The sequence below is a fragment of the Canis aureus genome, chromosome 15 (genome assembly GCF_053574225.1).
Source record: "Canis aureus isolate CA01 chromosome 15, VMU_Caureus_v.1.0, whole genome shotgun sequence".
Taxonomy (NCBI): domain Eukaryota; kingdom Metazoa; phylum Chordata; class Mammalia; order Carnivora; family Canidae; genus Canis; species Canis aureus.
In genome coordinates, this window is record NC_135625.1 from 9,426,931 (window position 1) to 9,449,047 (window position 22,117).

Below are 22,117 nucleotides of genomic sequence, written 5' to 3' on the forward strand. Positions count from 1 at the left end.
GGCCCTCACTGGGTTTCTGATAACTGAGTGTCTCCATCTCCCTCTGTCCTTCCTACAGCTCAGGTGATCACATTCCTTCATACACACACACACACTCTCTCTCTCTCCCATAAAAATTGACCTTTTTTTCAAAAAGAAGAATCACCTGGTTCCCAAGGTGAAAAGAAATTCAGCTGCCAAACCATCAATGGCAGTTAATTGGGGCACTGGCACCCACACATGGAATGGAAGTGTTCAGATGGGCAGCTTCCCATCGAGAAGAGGAGAATGTGTTTTCCCAATGAATTTGGACTTAACTATGGCTTCCTCTGCTGTCACAAGGGGCATTCAGATATGAGAGAGGGAAGCCCACTTTCCTGACCCTTTTTCCCTTTGTGTGCTCCATGGTGCATCCCACTGGACCTCAATCGGGAGAGGTCCTGTCCCTGGTTTTGCTCCCACAGGGGATTTGGAGAGTCTTAATGATAGTGTCAACAAGAGTCCTTCCTTAAGGGCGGCCTTCCTCAGAGCGGGGATGTGGCTTGGCCAGGAGAGAGTAGGCAGGATGGAGGAAAGAGAAGTGACAGGCAAAAATGTGTTTGGCACCACTGTCCTGAAGCTCGCTAAGGCATCCTTGGGAAGATGGTACAGGGAGCAGGCCTATGTCATGGTGAAGAGGACTCATGTGTTTCTTTTCCCTCAGGCTACCCGAAACCCATCCCCGAAGCAGACTGACTTGTCCCTCCAGAAGGTGGGACTGATGGCGGCCGGTCATGCCCAGCTTGGGCCCGACAGTCCCTTCAGACCCCAGAAAGACAAGAGGCCACAAACAGCAGGACTGGCCCTCGGAGTTCCCAGTCCAGAGGAGGAGGATCCCAGGGTGAGTGGGGAGGCTGGCATGGATTTTGAAGCAGGAGCTCTGTCAGGAGTCTTGCGACAGGCTAGGCTCCCGGAAGATCGTGACCCGAACTCAGTTGTCCATCGTGACATGGGCAGGAAATCCCCCAGGCTACACACTGGGACACTCAGAGGCTCTGAGCATCAGCCCCAGGGCACCATAAGATCAGATCGAGCCTTGTGTTTGTCCCCAGTCTTAATGATGTTTCCACCTGTCCTCAACCTGACACCTCCAATCCCTCTTCCCCTTTCCTCCCTTCCACGGGATGGGGAGTAAGCATCCAGAGGTCTTCACTATACTGACACCTCACTAGCCAGATAGGATGTCCCCTGTCCTCATCCGATGTGCCACTCCATGAGGATGGCCTCCCATTCATGTGCTTGGCAGGTTCACTGGCATTTGAGTGGATGCACTGACCCCTGCCCCTTCCTCCCCCAGGTAAAGTGCAGGGACTGTGGGGCCTTTGGACACAAGGCATCAAGCACCAGATGCCCCATAAAACACTGGGGCACGACCCTTGTTCCTGTGACCTTGGGCTCCAGGAGGCTGAAGGGAATGTGAAGCCAGGGAGTCAGTGGGACCAGCGGCACCAGGCTGGGCTATTGGACCAGGCTGAGAGGGAGAAGGCAGAGAGACGAAGGTGAGGAATGGGGCTTGTGACCTGAATGCCAGGGCTGATACGACAGACCCCGAGTCCGTGTGCATGCACAGTGTGCAGGGCGGCTGCGGGCAGAGCCAGGCTGGGCGAGGCAGGCAGAGGAGCTCCCAGACTAACAGGGTCCACATTTGGGTGATGGAGCTGTCCCTGCTGATTTGGTGTGGGGTTTGTGGCTGGACAAGTGTCCCTGCACCAGTGAATGTATGGAGCTTGGCACATGCCAAGGCAGACTCTCTCATAGGCTCTGCATGAAACAAACTGCCTGGATGACCTGGTAGGTCACCGTAGTCAGAGTGCGGCAGAGGTGGGCGGAGAGTGGCTGAGGAGGGAAAGGACCAGGTTGGCCCAAGCCCTGAGCAGGTGTCAGGCTGGAAGCCAGGGAAGGGAGTTCCTTCTCCTTTCCATGCTTTGATTTCTCATGCAGGCAAGAAGCCGAGCAGAGGAAGGCCCTGCTCCACAGGTTCCCCAGGAGACCCCGAAGGGGCAGAAGTGCACCTGGAAGGAAGACACGGAATCTTGTGACTATGTGAGGGTGAGTGTGTGCTGCTTCCCGGGCTGTGCCCTTGGGGACTCGCTGGGCTCCACGGGACTCCTGGGGGAGGCGGGGCTCCACTTCCTCTCTGACCAGTGGCAGTTGAGTAGCATGGTCATTGCACCCTTTTTTTCCTTGGTGCCTATTATGTTGCCTTATGCCTTGTATTTGTGCGAATCATGGCTCGTTGGCATGTGATGGACATTGGCGGGCACTCCTGGAGCACATACCATCCTCAGAGATCATGCCTCTGTCCTTCATGACACATTACCCCCCTGCCCATCCCCTCTCAGGAGCTGCCACCATGACTACAGCAGCAGGACTCCTATTGCTTCATGAGCAGAACGGATCGAAGAGCTGGTCCAATGGAGAAGCATCGCTGTGAGGCAGGACTTTGCGTGTCCCCCCCATGTCTCAAGGGCATCAACAGCATCCTGTCAGGCCTTTGTTCCAGAACAACCCTGCAGCCAGATTCCCTACTCCTAGGTCAACAGATCCCATCTTTTTCTTTCCCTGTTCCGGGGGAGGGGGTGGTTACTAAGGTCTTGGCCATTTGTCGGTTTCTTTCTTTCTTTCCTGAGTGTTCATTTTGCCTTGGTGCCGGGGCCAAACTCATGGAGTCCCGTGTGTTCTCTTTTCCCACAGCGTCCACACATGCCGATGCCCGTCTACACCACCAGGAGGCCTTCTATCCCTGAGCCTGCCCTGCCGATGGAACCGCGTAAAGACAACCCAGTCGTGAGTGTCTGGTTCCATTGCACATCTCATCTCAGAAGCCCTCAAGTTAGCCTCAGCCCACCTGGTGGACCTCCTGGTGCCCAGGAAGTGCCGATCGCTGACACCCCTCAGCCGGCTCGCCAACCCTGTGACAGGGCTGATAGCCTGGTTGTGCAGCAGATAGACAAGAGGCTCTGCAGAGTCTCCCTCGAGGGTTCCCAGGATAGCTCCCAGGGCCATGGGCTGGGACACACCCAGGCACCACCCAAGTATCCTGAGGAGAACACCCGTCCCGCTGTCAGCAAAGCATTACAGACAATTCCCAAATGCCCCTCCAGACACCAGCAAGAAATGTGCCCAGATGCCCCTAGACAGGACCCTGAACATATGAAAGAAAGCGTGGTGGAGCCCCAGCCAGCACACCCGCAGGAGCATCCAGGGAGGCCCTGTGGGGAATTCAGGGAGTCTGTGTCCTCCAGGAAGCAGACGTGCCCGTGGATGCACAGCCGAGCCCCCCCAACCCAGGAAGACACCTGCCCTCCATCCGAGCAAGGGCCCCCAGCCCACACCTGCCACACCTCACCTGGAGACGCTGCAGACGTGCACCAAGCTCCCACGTCCGCCCTCTGCGCGGGCCCCCACTCAGCCCCTGAGAATGGTCTTCACCAGATTGGACAGAAGCTGCTGGAGCTCCCGGTTCCTCGCAGCTCCCTCATTCTTCCTCCCGAGAAGCCAGGACCTGCTCAGGGCCCTCCTGCCCCCCACCTGTCGGACGGAGCCTGTGTCTGTGGCCCCTGGAGTGTCCTCCACGGTGACCTACAGGTGTCCTCATCCTCAGAAGACACTGAGAGCGAATGAGCCTGCTCCTGGCCTTGGACCCTTGTCCTCCACCCCACTGCACCCTGACAGGGTGACTGAGGACCTGAGGATGTGGCCCGTCCTGGACTCATGTGGGGAATCAGCACTTGCTCAGCTGCTTTGCATGGAAATTCCCGGGTCCACAGCGTGCTGCCTCTCATGCCTCTGGGGCTATGCACAGACACCCACCCCCGAAAACACACCTTGCACTTTTCTTTAGGGAAATCTGTGTGCTGTGGCAAAGGGTAGTCTTCCCTCTGGAATGTCAATTTTCTCTTCTGCAAATAGGTTTTCCAATAAATGGAGGGAAATTTGAATCAGCACTTGTTACTCCATTGGAAATAGAATCTAAGATGTTAATGTGTCTGTGGTGTACACATGTGTGCCTTTGGGGTTTTGGCATCGAGAACCCACTGTGGGCCCTGCAAATGGACATATTGTTTTCTCCTGAGATGAGTTTTTCTAGACTGTGGTGGTTGCTTTGTGGGAATTGTGGTGGGCAATATTTCATCTGTGCATTTCAGTTATTCTCAGCATTAATTTAGATTTGTGTGTAGTGTTTTATTTCCCTTAATAAAATGTTAGCACCGATGAAATGCTTCCATGTGTTTCTTAAGATTTTGTGTTCTTTTTTTTTTTTTTAAATCTCAGCAATTCTGAAACTCTCTATAGTTAATTTAATTCCTCCATCCTTAATTAACTGAGACGGGACAACAGCTTGATAGTTTTGGGGAATCTGTAGACTTTGAGGGTCTCCTGCACACCCAGTCTCCTTCGTGAAGTACTGCATAGGGAACATTGACCGTGTGCACCCTGTGAGGGAGCCCTGTGTATTGTATGGGCCCTGGGTCGCACATTGGTCTGTAATGGGATGAGTGGGTGGTTTCCCTCTATACATATTCTGGATCCCACTTTAATGTTGGATCATGATGCCTCCTTTCTGAGACCTGGGCAAGGAGATTTTTTACCCTCCTGATGATTTCCTAAGGAGGCAATGGTTGACAAGTCGTCTAAATACCACAAAACCAAGGCCACGGTGTCTCTCTCTCTCTCTCACTCTCTCTCTCTCTCTCTCTCTTGTTCTCTCTCAGTCTCTCTTTCTCAGGGATATCTCTGATATGGGCCCATGGAAACAAAGCAATACAACACCATGCCAAATGAGAACAAACCAAACCAAGCACTTCCATATTTGTATTCAGAGAATTTCTTTTTCTTTCTTTTTTTGTTCTTTTTTGGAAAAACAACTGACTGCTCTTTTCTCACTCCAGAGCATCTGCTTAAGGGTGTTCCCTTTCTCTGTGCAGATGCCTGTAGGTGGAGGGTAGAGGAGCTCCTTTATGAGCACACTAGGGTTTAAAATGTCAAAAGGCAGTAGAAAAGCCACAGTGTGGGATCCTTCTCCCACCCCCAAGCCCTAAGTAACTCCCATTCATGCAATCATTATGTGACCCGGATCAGAGTCTGGCCCCTTGAGCCAGGCCCCTGTCTCATCCCATGAATGCCACCATATTGCTATCTCATGGCTTCTGAGGAAAATGAGGCTTCCTGGGCCCTCAAGAGATGCATACATGAAAAGAAATATTCCCTACTTTCTGGAAGCCTATGAAAATCCCAGAGGTCCAAAGGTACGAAGGTCTATCCTCACGGGGGCATGTTGGGATTGGAACAAGCAAAGTAGTCTAAGAATTCTTGGACTTGCAGGAATATAGGGCACAGGGGTGAGGAGGCAGGCAGGCTTGAGCAAAGGGCCTTAATGCTGGGCTCTCCAGCACAATTAGGACTTCATGCGCTGTGGAGGGGATTCCATCCATGTGCACAGGGAGACCAGGGAGAAAGGCTACGGAAGTCCTGAGCAGGCCTGTTCTCCCCCTCTAGTCACCTCACTTGTCTTTTGCTTCCCTGCCATCAAAAAACCAAACCAAACCAAACCTAAAACAACCAAACACAACCAAACCAAACCCAAACCTATCTTCCCAAAGGAAAATCCACTCTCATCCAGATATGGAAGACGACAGAGTTATCTGAACAAACAGGTATAGGTTATGGATATTAGTAATAGATGGATTTAGCACAGTTGGATGCACATTGGGTGAATCCTCCCTTCCTTCAGCCTTGGGGAAAAATGGGGCCACTTGAAGGTGAAAGGATTAGAAGCAGTGAGAGGCAGCTTTGAGTGTGGAAATGATGCTGAGGACCTGGGGTCAGTGTGAGCATATCTGACCATGTCCTCATGCATCCCTCATCCCATTGCTTATCTTCTCTTTATATTGAAAGACCATTTGTCCAAACCAGCGTGGGTGGAGTGTTGGCAGCAATGTGTTTGGTCATATACAACCAGCACCGATTTGAAAACCCAGGGCACCTACACAAAGAAATGACAAACTACCGTGTACGTCGATGACCTGCAGCCTTGCATGGCGACAGACTTCTTTTCAGGAAACTATGGGCACAAAATATATATTGAGAAGTCAACCCATAAACCCGGACGCTTGATAATATTTGGAAATGCAAAGAGGCAATGAAATGCTTATATTTCAGGAGTTAAATGCATCCTGCCTGATTAGATCATGTTGATTGAATCACAGCCCCTTCACAATCCACCCCCACCTTTGACTGAAGAGCAGGTGCCTGGCAAGGACCCATCTCCCGCAGGGAATTGCTCCATATCCCAGCAACTCTAACTTGTCCAGACACTTTACTGTCATCCGTCTGTGTGACAATCTCCTGACAAAGAAGAGGTGGGCACAGGATTTCAGATCACTTCCACTCCAATTTTGGTCCTTGGGTGACACCTCAGAAAGATATTCTCAACTGAATGAATGTGGGTTTTGAGGTTAACTAATGGGTGCTATGTAACAATTATATTCCTTTGGGGCACGATTGACTAATGCATTGTTGAAAGGTAATTAATGTGTGATTATGCTGATTCTTATGATTTGGGCAGCGTTCTCGTGTTCTTTCAAACTTTGGTCACATATACATGCATTTAATGTTTCCATTATTTCCTTTCAGAATGAATTATAACATTCATGAATCACAGTTATTAGAAAATAATGAGACAGTTTGAATTTTGTGGAGAAAATATCAGGGTTTCTTTAAATTTTATTTATTCATCAGACTGAGTAGAGAGCTAAGGGGATAGATCTGTGCCAGTTGGAGAGTGAGATGGAGCCTCTCACTGAGCAGGGATCCAGACTGTGCACAGAAAACCCCAGAACCAAACCACATTTTTGGAAAAGTCTTGAAAATGTCACTGAGTTGGGAGGTTGCCCTCAAGCAGACATTATCTAGAACACTCCAAGGGCAAAAGCAGCCACATTGGAAGGAATTGGCAGCATCGGATTCCCTCCTGACAGCGGGGCTCTTCCTTATCCACCACCGTCTCCCGTCTCTGCACCCAGAGTGTCTTCACTCCATGCTCTTCCTCCGTGAGGGATTTCTTAAGATTCCATTCTCTCCCCGAATTCCCTTCCTTGCTTATGGAGTCTTCAGGTTCCATGTGTCCTTCAATTCTTTGCTTCTGTGTGATCGCTGGCATGTGAGCCCCAACATGCTAGAGCCACCATGTGGAACTGATTTACTGAGATGTCTCCAAATGGAAAAAGCCCTAATGCAACAAAATGTATTGATTCCACATATATTCCAAATCGTGTATCACACAAAGTATCACTAAAAATTTTAAAGACAGCTATGGTTTTCTTTTTAATATTCCCCTGGCTATTCAGGGTCTTTTCTATTTCCCCACAAATCTTAAGATGATTTGTTCCAAATCTCTAAAGTCCTCAGTGTTTTGATAGGGACCTCATTAAATGTGTGAATCGCCCTGGGTACCCTTGACATTTTCATTATATTACTTCTTCCAATCCGTGAGCTTGTAATATTTTTCCATCTCTTTGTGTCTCCCTCCATCTCCTTATGTGTTCTGTAGATTTTAGGGTATAGATCCTTTACCTCTTTGGGGAGGTTGATTCCTAGGTATCTTATGTTGAATAGTAGGGGTGAGAGTGGCCATCCCTGCCTTGTTCCTGATCTTAGGGGAAAGGCTCCCACTGTTTCCCCATTGAGAATGATGTTTGCTGTGGGCTTTCCGTAGATGGCTTTTAAGATGCTGAGGAATGACCCCTCTATCCTACACTCTGAAGACAGGATTAGCTCGGTCCACTGCCAGAAAAATGAATGCAATGGCTTCTTCAAAAGAAACTAAAACACTGTATTGAAACCTTCTCATCTTGCCCTCTGGTAACAGGAGGCTAATGTATTTTATGTCCCCTAATCACCGCAGGGGTGGGGTTCTTTTCCCATTAAGATGAGCACTTTTAATAATATCACTGTGTTATGGATTGTTCTCATCTCCATGCCTTTACTGTGCTTGATTTCTATGAAGTGGAGAGGCAGAGCTAAGATGTGGTCCATCTGTGGTGTCTTCTATTGGAGCAGCTGGTAATGGGATGATGCACACCTCACGGGAGGAGGCAATCTCCCTAGAAGCTGTTTCCTGTCTCCTGCCTGAGCTCAAACCTGCCACGAGACACATGCCCTAGATATCACCTGTGAAAAGTCCTGACTTTGTTTTCTCCTGCTGGACAACACAAAAGCTCAGGAAGGGGAGTCAGGTAAATCCTTCTGCTTACATTCACCCACCATGGCCAGGAACCTACCCTCCTTGTCAAGCTCACAGATCATTGATTGGATGTGGCCTCCCAGATTAAACCTCCATATACTGCCATGGAATCTACCCTTGGTGCTGTCCCCAAAACCCAATTTCAGCCCAGATTTCTATTGTGAAAACAATTCCAGCCTGACATTTTGCCACAGGTTGATGTTGCCAGGTCTCAACACATTGTAGCCTGGAAACAGTTATGAGGTCCCCCTAGAACTCCATCCAGGATTGGCAATTCCAGTTTCTCAGGAAAAAACTCACGAATCTGTGGATCCCTGAGTGGCTCAGTGGTTTGGCGCCCGCCTTTGGCCCAGGGCGTGATCTTGGAAACCTGGGATCTAGTCCCACGTCAGGCTCCGGGCATGGAGCCTGCTTCTTCCTCCTCCTGTGTCTCTGCCCCTCTCTCTCTCTCTGTCTATCATAAATAAATAAATGAATAAATCGATCTTTAAAAGAAAAAGAACTCGTGAATCTGTTCTGTGGGAGGCTCTACAGATTCTTTGGTCTGTCCTCATGACTAATAGATCTTGATATAGAGAGACACCCCTCGAGTGACTAATGGATACCTGGACAGGATGAGCATTGACGTCCAGACACCTAACCAGAGAATCCATCTGCTGACTGTCCAGCCTCCACAGTCCCCACAGTGTGCTATCCAACCATCTCCCATCATCCCTCTTAGGGGTCTCTGCAAGCCTTGGATAGAGATGGTGTGCTTCTCGTTCAATCTACTCCCTCCCCCTTAATTTCTCATACAAGCATCTTCCTGTTCAGAGATCTCATAATTGAAGAGACCCTGAAGAATAATGTCCCTATGTCCCATTGCATTTCCTCTTAAATGGCTGCTGGCGCTTCCCCTATATTGAGCCAGTGAGTAGGAGTGAGAAATTCCCATGGGGGGGAGGATATGAATTTGAGCTGCAGGTGACCTAGAGGTGGCTGTGGAATTCCACTCAGGGGAAGCAGGCAAAGAAGCCTCTGTGAGGAGCCAGCCTGGAAATAAAATAACTGTTTCAAGGTTCTGAAATACTGGGGAGAAAAGGCCTGCACACCAAATTATATGTGGGAATTTTTTATTAAGAATAAAAAACCACACAACTTCGTAATAATATTTTAGAGCAAAAAGAAACAAAGCAGATGCAATATTCTACATAACAATTTGAGAGAAATAATATCAACAAGTACAGAAAATGTCTTCTAGAAGAAAACATGGTGTAATTTGCAAAACTATGGATGGGATCTTTTTCTAAATCAGAAATTCAGACATTTATAAACAATTTCAGATTAACTTGTTAATTTCTGTTTACAACCAGGTTATAAATTGCCAGGATGATTTCCCTACATTTGTTAGAAAATGGATTTCAGTATGACAAACTTGACATTCTAGATAGGGAAGCACGATTTGACATTCCTATAGATTTACCTAAAGAAAAACTGCAGCATCTGTGTAGTGGGGGGAGTGTATGTGTAGGCGCACAAAAGCAGGACACCCAGCACGTTGTGGACTTGACCGTTTCCATCCAGTTCAGCGGAGGAATTGCTGGTTCACCACATCAGTCCAGGTGGGGACATATCCTCATTCCAACAGACACCTCTTCAGGGTCCTCTGCTGTGGAGGACAAGTCCCCGAGTCCATGAGCTGTCTCATTCCCTATGACAGTCTTCAGAGGACGGGGATACCTGCAGGTCCTCTTACGGAACTCTTGGCAAGACATGCACACAGGTTCCCTCACTCTTTACGACACAATAAACTGTATTGGCCATAAGAAACACAATTCCCAGACATGAAAGAAACCCTGACACTTTATATCTCTAATCTGTCTTAGGTACATGAAAATCTACAAAAAAGCCTGATTTCTTCTGCACAGATCCTATTGTCCCTTACTCTCCAGTAAGGGTGGCATGTCCAAGTTTGGATACAGAGTGAAAATAACATTATGATGTGATGTTACAACTGCACATCTACGGTCACACTCAGAGGCGTTTGCTGGTCATGCAACAATTTCCATTCTACAAAGAACTTGTCAAACTCCTCTGTAAGAAATGAAATGATAACACAGAACAACTATAACCTGACCTCAAAAAGCTTTTGCTAGATTCATGAACTTGGCACTGTTTTCCAGAGGTATCAACCCAGGTCCAAATTTGAATTTGAACTGGTATGAAATCCAGAGTCCACTGCTTCTGGGTCAGGAGGTGCCACAGAGCAGATGGTAGCAAAATAGTTGTAAAAAGTTATGTTCAGTGGGAGGCTGGGCGTTTCCCTTTGGAATAAGAGCCCTTGTTAGTTTGCTTCTCTTCAGTCTTAATGTGGGAGAGAGTGAGGGAACATAATAAAATCACTGTGGTTCAATCAGGCTGGATGCAGTTATTCCCCAAAAAAAAGCACTTAATTTCCTTCCTACAAATTCCAAGCAATGACCAAGACACATCGCTAGCAAGACCCAACACATACTTATGTGTTCAGACAAATATTCTTTCAATATAAATAGAAGAAAAGCATTGGGAAGTGGGGACCATGACGAGAGGGTCAAACATACTCACTTCAACCCCAGGTCCTCAGCATCATATCCACTGTCAACCCTGACTGCTCACTGCCTCTCACCTGCAAGTGGCCCCCACTCTCCCCAAGGCTGAAGGAGAGGCAGGTTCCTGGATAGACCCCATATGAAATTCACACTATCCCAATATAAGATCATGACAAAGACCCAGGTTTAAATATCAGTGTCCTCTAGTTTCAGTTGAAGGCCATATCCCATGAACACACCAGATAGATGGTTCTTCCATACATACAGAACACACACTTCACACAACACAAAATAATTCCAGTATGGGACTGTGTTCGGGTTTGGAGTGAGTGACGCTGTGTGTGTGGGTGTGTGCGCCCATGTGCACCAAAGTTAGGAGACACATCCCTGGACTGCTTCCCCAGACCTCTGTCCCTTCTTGCTCATCCTCTTGGTAGGTCGGGCTCTCCCTGGCACACGCGGGACTTTGGGCACGTCACCGGCCACCTGAGGTGGGAGCATCCCAGCCGCAGTGGTGAGCTGGTCGACGGTCGCCTGAGAATGATTCTTCGGCGTCTCAGGTCTGTATTTGGAGTGGTGAAGGATGACTGCGTTCGCAGGAAGAGCAATTTCTCTTCTCCTGACATTGAGTTCAGGCTGAGGGCGGTTGCATTCTTGGAGGCATCTCCACTGGTCTAATGTCATTTGTTGCTTTGAGGTCTCTTCCCCACGCTCCTCCAACTCAGGATGGTTCACGGAAAGATCGGTTGCCGGCTCTCCTGAGGCCTCACCCACCACTGTGGGGTCTGCCTCGGGAGATGCGAGTCTTCCCTCCTTGACTGACTCCCTCCCAAGGTCTCTCTCCAGATCAGTCTTCTGCATATAAAAGAGGACATAGGCAGGTTGGCGCAGCGCGCAAGTCACATCACAGGCGCTGACCTTAGCATCATCCATTTTATACTACTGGCCATTTCCTGCCTTTACAAAACAGAAGTAATGTCCGCTGTGGCAACTCCTCCCAGCGTGCACCAGCACGGCATAGAGCACATAAACCAAGGGTCCTGCCCTCTGCTCAGACAGGCAGTGTTGCATGTCAAGGCGCTCAGGATATTGCACCTCCTTAGTCATTTTGTTGCCTGTCAAGTCTGAGAATCGTCTCAAGACCAGGATGAGGACCTTCGGGGAAGTGTGCAAAGTCAACACCTTGGACGCAGGCACCTTCTCCAGACACTTACTACAATGGTAGGCATTTTCACCTTCCAGCAGTTCGGGCTTCACCAACTGCTCCAAAGCTTGGCTGACACTGTGAGCAGCCCCGATGTCCAGGCTGATGTCCAGGTAAGGTTCCAGAGTGCTCGAAATGCCTTGGCAGTGGAGACACTGGATTTGAGACCTCCAGTACCCCCCAAAGAGTTGCTGGATGAGGGTGCTGTCCTGAGGACACTCAGGGTCTGAAGGCTTGTCCTCAGGCAAGCATGCTTGCTGCATTGCATCCAAAATGAACATGAGGTACTCATGGGCATCTTCCTGCTTGTGTCTGTGGAAGGCGGCAAGCAGGAGTGGCAGGGGCCGGAGCACACGTCCAGGATGGCAGAGAACCCGCGTCAGGTGAGCCTGCAGGGTACACAGCATGCAGGATGTCTGCCTCCTACAGGTGGTCCCGTGCTGCTGGGACAGCATGTAGCTGGCGAGGGGCTCTGTGTAGGTCAGACACTGTAGGGTCGCATTCACATAGCAAGTGTTGCCCATGTTCTGAAGCCCGGCTCCCACCTGGGAAAGGCTCTTCCAACTCAGAGGCGTCTTGGTGGGAGGCAGCCCTGCTGATGCGGGAGCCAACGGGTCAGTCGGGGAGGAGAGCGTCTTTGATGCAGGGGATGTCGTCTCGGGCACAGAGGGTCCTCCGTGGACTTCAGCACCGCCTCTCCTTGACCAGCATGACTGGGGTTTGGGAGAGACGCTGAACTGAGGCTCCTCTGAGGGGTGGAGGTGGGCAGCCTCCATGTCTGCAGAAACAGTGTCCACAAGATATAGTCAACCAGGAGCTTCGGGTCGCAAAGGGATGCTCCTCTCACTGTGCCAGTTTCCAAATGTCAGATAGTGACCCTCACCTCCACCTTTCATGGCTTTGGGCCCTGGGATAAGGCACAAAGTCCTCTAATCCACTCTAATTGCCAGATTGGATTACGGGATTTGGGTGTGGTCCCTCCCAGACAGAGACCATTCAGGTCAGACCAGCTCCTAATCTTGCCTCCCACAACAGGCAACACTTTCAGATATTTCTCAACCTCCCTAACTGCCTCTACCTATTTCTGAACAGACTTTCTTCAGTGTTTCTATGTTTAGTGGAAATCTTAATGGGTGTCCTTTTTCTTTTTGAGTAACCTCAAGCGAGCCAAGGAGAGTTACACATTAGTGATCTAGGACAGGGAAGATCATTCCCCCAAAAGAGCTCAGGTATCACATAGGAACACCTTATCCCCACCAGCCAGAATGTTTGTAGCTGTAACCAATTATTTGGGAATATGGTGTCCATGCTTTGCTTCTATACCTTCATCTCTGTCTACTATGAATCCAATATACAAAGATGATGAATGTCTTAATGAATATCACTGTCTGCCTAGGTGTGTCTCGGGTCTACAGCAAGTGAAATCCTCTGGATGGTTTTATGCGTTTGGGAAACATTCCTTTAAAGCTCCTTTCTGACAGGTCTATATCTTAAATCCAGTGTTATTATGCCAAATTTTAATTTTTCCTCAGGTAATTCTACAACAATATTCTTTATATACTTTTGACTTAATTGGAGTATGTCGTAGGCTTGCACCTTTTTTACACATTATGGTTTTGGCAGTTGTAGATGCAGGGAGGTAGGCACGGGGTTAGCTCGTGGTTTGGAAGTGTCATTATGGCTTATTCTGTTTACAGAATTGGTAGTCTCTGCTGAAAGATTTTTGATTCGACAAGACAATTAATTCCTACTGTGACCATGACCATTTCCAGTTTATGAATTTGAATAAGCCGTAGGAAAGGTGAAAACCTAAGTCCATTTGTCTTCTTTACTAAACAGAGGCCAAGAGAAATTTTGCAAGGCCTTGGTCAGTGACTGGGCTGCACAAGCCCTGGGGCCCTGCTGAATACTTGATGTTCACTTGTCGTCCCTGGACACTGAGAGAATAAAAGTGTCATCTCTTATGCCACCATGTTTTAGGATATTTATTCTGAAACCATGGAGTCTAAAAAAATTTTTGTGTAGGATGCTCTTTATGATATCTCCGTGTTTAACTGAAAGTTTTAATTGACAAAATGAATATTACATCATGAATATCGTCAAACTATGACCCCATTTTTATTGCCATTAGCTCTAAATTGAGCAACCATACAGAGACATGGGGCCTAGGAATGATGTCTTTTGCTGAGTCTCCTCGTGTTGTCCAGAGATCCCATTACTCATTGTTTGACATGAGAAATAACTGTTTGGGAAGGTTTAACAATCCCTCTCTTTCTATAATCTGCTTAAACAAAGCCAGGCACATCCTCTGTGCCTGAGAAAGTACAATATTATTATTGTCTGCTTATCATTGTTTTTTTAATCATCATTCTCATTCTTATTATCTGCCTCAATTAAGTATTTAAACACCTTATGAGTATTCCATGTCAGTTGATTGGCTAGATGCCTGATGAACTTCAGTAGTCTATTACAATATCCCCAGTTCAACTTTGGACTCTATTAAAAATTTCCTCTTACTTTGAGCAGAAATCTAAGGCTGTGCAATTCCTTTCTGTTGGTCTGAGTCCTAACTGGGGTAAAACAGGTTCAGTGTTTCTTCAGCATGGTATTATCTCAGGTATACGACAGCAATATGTGTTCTTTCTCCTCCTCAAAGCTGTATTTTCCAAGAACAAGTTCCCTTTGGGAGTGACTGCCAGTTCTTTGTATTATTTCTCCTGAGAACATCTATCACCAAAAACTTTTTTCAATCATTTATCTCAAAATACCTTTACTCTCTTCAGCTTAATCTTTGTTCTGAAGAAAAACTCATTGTCCACATCACCCTGAATTCCAGAATTAAACCCATTATTCATTGATATTTCTTACAGAATGGATCAGCCTCAGGTTTCTTTTATCTTTGCACCTAAAATCTTGAAACTCCACAGCCACATGGCTGTGGTCTATCATTGCATGTGGCCTATCGTTGACCTGCCTACAGTATAAACAGCACCATCTTTACCTTTTGTCATATATCTGAGACTATTAATTTGGAGACATGAAAACAATCACGCATTGGGAAGGAATGTTATTAAAATTAGAAAGTAGACTGCCTCCATCCCAGGAAGACATACTCTGCTTCTAGATATCCTAGAAATGACTATGGCAGAAGGAATTGAATACCCAGTAGGGACACTGTGTAAGTTGTGCAGGGAATCTGAGCTCCCATACAGCTGCTCACGTGACATGTGCTTTTTCTGATCACCAGGCGTGTACTCGGTGTCTGCAGGAGACTCGGTAATAGGGAATTGTGATTTTGGCCTGGGTGATGTTATGTTGCTTTCTGGTCACCAAGTACTGGATAACTGAGGCCTTGCTTTCTCCACACAGCCCATGGAGCTATACACAGAAGGATGCAGTGTCAGAGATGGATGGTCGCTGTGAGGTTGAGTGCCTTTCCTTTGAAGATAAGATTGGGGGCTGTAGAGCTGAACTGACGCCACTTTGCTGCAAAAAAAAAAGGAAGAATAATTAAAAGCCAAGCCGGAGCTACAGGAAGTGAGAAGCAAAGATCCTCTGGCTGTGAGCTCCATGCGGCAAACATCTCTGGATTTATTCTCTTGACCTCCAACATGGGCATTCTTTGAATGAAGCTGTCAATCCAGCTTCTGACACTGCAGAGAAATATGAACTGTAGGCCGTGAGGGGCCTGGGGGAAGGCACTGTGTTATGGTGACCTTCGGAATCCTCACTTGCTGGCAGAGGCCCCCTTAATTATTTTATGGATTGATAAAGTGAGTGAGCAGATTAACAGATTAAACAGGTAGAATGGAAAGGTGGGACATGGTTGAAATGTTCTAAAACCCTGGCTTCAGACAGAGCTGTGACCCTGGGTCTTTGTCGTTCAGACTCTGGTCTCTGTAATATGAGACGACTCAACCACATAGTACATGCCCACGTGATGGACACAAATTGTGGCCACCTTAGCAGTCCTGCTGGCTCATGCTTCTCCGGCTCCTTCACAGATAGCTGTTAGCATGGCTTCCCCTCCCTCTTCAATCTGGAACATCAAGTGCCATAATGAAAAGGGCCTGTGTCAAAGTTTAAGCTGGCCAAAGATTGGGTAGCGTCTTCATGCTGGCCTCTTGTAGTGAGAATGTAGCAGTCATGGCCTCTTCAAGAGCAGGGTTCCTAGAGATAGTCTAATTCAACACCTTCATTACAGTGGAGGAGATAGAGACCCCAGAAGATGCCACTGTTGCTGGCTTAGTCACAGCAACACTTTGGCTTTTGGTCTTATGTTCTTAGCATGTCCACAAAATGGGGCCCTGGCTGAGAGCAGAAGCCTGAACAGGGATTATTTATAGCAGCTCCTGTGAGCAGCTGGGTGGAAGAAGAAGTGGAAACAGCTGCAGAAGAGTTGGACACTTTCCAAGATCCCTCCTGTGACCTTGTGATCCTTGCTTGTCTGGGCTGATGGTAACAGCACACAGGTTTGCTTTTGCCCTTATTTGCCAAAATTCAGACTCCCAGCTTTCAGGGCTAGCAATATATATGTCATAGGCCACTGTCATCCTAGACTGACAGCACACTGCTCCAGAACAGAAGAAAGACAGCCCCTTGGCTCAGTCTGGAGAATGTCCTTACCTATTTGACTAAGCCTACTTTCTGTAGAGATGTAAATAAAGGAGAGCAGAATAAAACACAACTTACTTCCAAGGATGAGCCAATTTATAAAGGCTGTAAAATAAGAAATCAAAACATTTTTTCTAAAAATGTTCTGGTGCTGCTACATATCTTCATGGCTAATGGGCTGATTTTTTTATTCTGAAAACTACACAAGAGACGAGTGGGTGGAAGAAGCTCTCTTTTTGCAAGTATCACAGGTCCTGGGGTCTTCCCAGAAGTTGCTTACCCAGGCCTCAGATAAAACTAACTGCCTTTGAGAATCTAAATGTATTTAGGCCTCATACCCTGTTCTTTCTGTTTTTTTTTTTCTCCTGTTTCCTTGCAAAATTAACAGTGGTGTGTATAGTGTCTTCCTCTGCTTCTCGACTTACAGAAACATCCTCTACCACCTTCAGCCTGCTGGGATTTCTCTTAATGAGGAGACCATGACCTCTTAGACATGTGTTGGTCACCATGCTCTTTGTAAAGACTCCAGGGGCACCCTCGGCAATCTATGGTTGGTATCTCTTGTTACCTCGATACATCGCAAGCATTTCACAATGTGGTCTGTCTCCTCCTTCATTCCTGTCTCCTCTGCCCTTGAAGATAGAAGTCTTCCAGCTACTTTCTTTCTCTTCTTCCCTGTTGTCCTATGTTCTCCCTTTCCTGCGATTGCACACACCCTGGATTCATCCATCTTCATATTACACATGTCTCTAAGCAATTCCAGGAGCTCCTGTGGTTTCAGCCTCTCCTGTTGATGTGGCATTATCTCCTCACCAGCCTTTCCAGGCTCCAAGCCTCCATTCTCTACTCCACTCCACGGCAGTGCATGGATGCCCTGCACACTGCATCTTCCAGACCTTGAGGCCAGTTGCTTCCCATTAGCCCCTTTAATGCAAGACATTGGCAGTAGACAGGAAAATAAGATGAAGGGTGAAGACAGTCCCTTTCATTTCCAGCTCTGGCCAGCAGCACCCCAACAGCAACAGATGGTTGGCTCCAGGCTCCAACTCCTTTTGGCTTTCTCAGCAGCCTTGCAATAACCCTTGAAGGAACTAACAGCACCCAGCACCCATAAAGGCATGGCTGGGCCACAACCTGTTTTGCTGTGTACCCTGGTTCTCCATGGCCCCTGTTTGGCCATATCTTCTCCTCAAAAGTCTGAACATTGGCTGCAGGATGTCTCCACCCCACTTGTCTGGGCCCCAGCCATGGAGCACTCCTTCCTTAAAGTCTTAAGCATCATTCATGAGCTGTTCTTGACTTAGAGGTCTGAGCACCAGCTGTGCTGTGTCCCATAGTCACACATCCAGCCTCCAGCTGTAGGTAGCTAACACCAGGATTTCGGACCCCTGCCGCTGATAGCGCCTTTCCCATTTCCTCCTCTGGGCCCGTAGTTATTAATCTCTGTGGACATTTGACCATCTGCTACCTGTGTAAGCAATCCTTTGCATTAAATTTCGTGTTCTGAATACCCAGCATGATTTTTGTTGACCTAAATGAGCTTTGTCTGATAAAAATCCTACACTGTATTTCCGACTTCAACTTCATGCTAAAGTTTTACAGGGCATTGGTCTTCCCTAACTGGATCTCTGATGGGCACCCACAAATAACTAGTTTTTATTGCACTTTATCCCTTCCTTTCCAAAACTGATCTTCATTTACTGTTCTAGATCTTAGTAAATATTGTTACCACTTACTCAGGCACTCAAGTTAAAAATGACTTCCTCAGGCTTCTTGTCCCTTACAAATCACACAATTCCCTCACAGCATAAATGTACATAGATTATTTCCCAGTATGTGCAAATTGTGCCATACCTTTTCCTCCCTTCTCTCTCCTCACTAACATTGTTCTCATTTACCAAGAATTAGGGATTGGATATGGTTCTACATTTCATGCTACATATTATGCATATATGCACACACGCATACACACCCACAGACCGGGTTTCTTGTTCAATCATAAAAACTAAGGATAAGTGTCACACTCAGATTTACAAGAATTCTTAGAATATTAAAATGTTAGAGCTAGAAGTGGCCTTGGAGATAATATAAATCAGTGTTTCTAGAGCCAAATGGATTCTAGTCATCTAGGGATGCTTGGGTGGCTCAATGGTTGAGCATCTGCCTTTGACTCAGATCATGATCCCGGGGTCCTGGGATCGAGTTCCACATCGGGCTCCCCAGAGGAAGCCTGCTTCCCCCTCTGCCTGTGTCTCTGCATCTCTCTCGGTGTCTATCATGAATAAATAAAAAAAAATCTTTTTTAGAAAGTTGATTCTAGTCACCTAGAATATTTTTGAAAATCAGAGGTCTGTTCCTGACTCTCACACTTTCATATTCGGAATTCTTAAGTTAAGAATCTGAATTTTTAAAACCACATGTCCGATCAAATCTCCTGCATAGTGATGTTTGGCAACTATAGATCACCGACCAGAGGAGCATCTGAGATTTGAAAGTGCCCTGGTTCTGTGTCCCACACTTCCAGTTAGAAGCCAGAGTGGAGCTTCAGAACTCAAATCTAGAAGTTCTGTCTTTCAGCCCAGTGGTATTTCACTGTCCTGCACTTTTTGAAAAGGAGATATTGAGAGGAACATAACAAATGGCTCACCTCCTTGCTCGGGAAAGAGAAGTTCAGACTTTATAGATAGATTTACTTATTTGTTTGTTTGTTTGTTTGTTTGTTTTTCAATTGAGAGAGAGCTGGTATACACAAGTGGGAAGGCAGGGGCAGAGGGAGAAGCAGACTCCCTGCTGAGCAAAACGGGGCTGGATCCCTGGACTCCAGGATCATGACCTGAGCCAAACGCAGATGCTTAACCGTTTGAGCCACCCAGGTGCCCTAGAACCTCAGACTTTCATTGGAAAATACATGTCCAGCAAAGTAACATAGAACATGGCAGTTTCCACAGCCTGATGGGAAGCCTGTGGGAGCTCAGAACAGAATGACTGAGTTTCACTTTAGTTAGCAGAGTCTGAAACAAGTTCTCAGACAAAATACCCTGTCCTCGTTCAAACCAACTTCTTGTCAATCTAGTCAAAATCACTTTAACTGACCTGAAAGATTGCTGTTCCATTTTATTGCCAAAGTGTCCGTAGCTTATGTTCCCATTTGACAATTACTTCCATTCAAAACTGCCCACTTCCATGAGCATCCAAAATAACAAGGACTCTCTGTCCTCCCTTGAAGGCCGTTCTGCTACCATAGGACACCCCTGTCCTCAGATACCTGTAGGGAGGTATTAAAATGTCCTCATGATGCAGGGACATTCTACTAGTCCTGGTGAGTGCGGACTGAAATGAAGTCATTTTCCACCTGTCTGTATGGACACCACCACCCATGAGAACCATTACTATCTTCGTGCAAATCTATTCTTTTTTGAACCAAGTCTCCTCAGGTAACAAAACAAGTTTATAAAAGACTTATTCAGTTTGAGAAACTGAGCACTTGAGAGAATCCTACACATAGGCCAAAGACTCCACGACCTACACTACCTACATCCCACTACGTCCTATGGGATAGTCAGTGTTTGAGAGACCATAGTTCCCTGGTACCTGAATGCTCCCTCCTGATTGTGTGCATCACATCCTAGGTCTGGTAAGATGGACTTGGATGAACTGCAGTCAGGGGCTTTCCAGGTGTTTAGAACCATCTGTACTTCATCAGTGAAACAGAACAGGAGATGGGTAACAGAAAATGGGGCATTTTCCTAACAGTGTTTTTTGTCTCCAAACCTCCTCTGCTTATATTCTCCAAGAGTTAGTGACTTTCAGATAATAGCATGACAGAGCCATGATACAGCTCAGGGGCCCAGGCAATGGGAAATGATAAGGACATACTTATAGGAAAACTGAGTCTAAGAAAATTAGCTCCATACAACTGATCTTTGGGGCTTAAGTCATTTTTTATGGCTTTATTCCACCCTTGGCTCCCCCTGTTACCTTTCAACTCTGGTCTTCTCAAATGGATTCCTCCTGAGATTCCAGCTGACTCCCAAACCGAATGTGCCCTTCTACATTTAGGGTAGAAACAGGAACTAGAGGTCTTAACCATCCTGTCCAACCATGCCTTACCATAGCCTGCATCAGACTCCCTGCTTTTGACCAAGGAAAGAACTGGAAGTATAAAAGAGAACAGCCAGTATCTAAAAGTCCTGGCCAAGTATATTCAAGGAGGAATAGGCGATATTATTACACTTGAGGTAGGATATTTATTCATTTGTTTTGATGAACAGAAACCTAGGGTTTGCTGAAATGTATGAAGTAGACACAGAGGTGACAACAGTGCTTAATTACCAATGGTAGTAACTCAAAATGGGGGAAGAGTAATGATGACGGTGGTCCTGGAGTTTTTTATTAACACACATTGCAGACTTATGGACAAATGGGGCACACTCTCTAGTCTCAAGGAACCTACTAGATCTTCAATGAAACAATTATGTATACTTCACTTCTATATTTTCTCCATATATAATTTTACTAAGCAAAGTTATTTGCTTTTAAAGAACCAAGGCCAATTGTGAAAACTGCAGCAAAGTATTTTCATCAAATGAGACAATGAAGTATGTAAGAAACATAGAGAATCCATAGGGGTTTCTCCAGTGAGATACCACCATACGACTATTAAAATGACTCATTGTAGGTTTTAGGCCTCCAAACCTGTAAAAAAAAAAAAAAGAAAGAAAGAAATATTTTCTGTTGTTTTTAGTTACTAAGTGTATGGTAATTCATTACAGTGACAATAGGAAACTAGTGGAAAACTCAAGAGAACACTCTGGTGGGAATCCCAGGATGAGAGCCAAGAGACATCTCCATGCGACAGGGAGCAACATGCACAGCTGGCAACAATATTGGTTGTGACACCTCAGAAATCTCTGAGACAGAGTTCTACAAGATGATGAGATTGATGGACATACCTGATCAGACTGAACTTTTTAAGAGCGTCGAACAAAAGGCAGAGAGCTTAGGATTGAAACACAGAAAAGGGGGAAACAAAATCAGATATATTAAAAAAGAGAAAAGAATGAGCCCTGGGGAGAATGTCACGTCGAGCAGGACAGGAACTCTGTAGCGCTCTCTAAACAGCACCACTTCCAAAGCAAGCACTGACCACGGCTGTGCCTGAACACCCAGGGGATAAGGCTGGGGGCAGGGGTGAGGGGTGGGGAGATGTGCTTGTCTACTCTGACAGTTGGCGTTGGTGGTCCCTATTCATGGAGCTCAGGTTCCCTCCCCAAGTAGCTCTCCCTTCTCCTTTTATCTGCTCCATCTCTACTCCATCCTCATTTCAGGGAGTTAACTGAGCTATGCCTGGTTTTCCCTCTGAACGCCTCCTAGAAACCCTCTCCACATAGCAAGCTGCGGCCATTTCCGGGCATCCTTGGTCCACCAGAACCTCCACAAAGTTTTTAAAGAACACTTGGGGGCCCAGGG

The 22,117-nt window shown here is 46.8% G+C and overlaps 1 pseudogene; it reads right to left on the reverse strand.

The window, feature by feature from the left end:
• Positions 1 to 10,250: 10,250 nt before the first annotated feature.
• On the reverse strand, positions 10,251 to 12,810 carry LOC144284117 (ubiquitin carboxyl-terminal hydrolase 17-like protein 6; annotated as a pseudogene).
• Between the last annotated feature and the right edge of the window lie 9,307 nt (positions 12,811 to 22,117).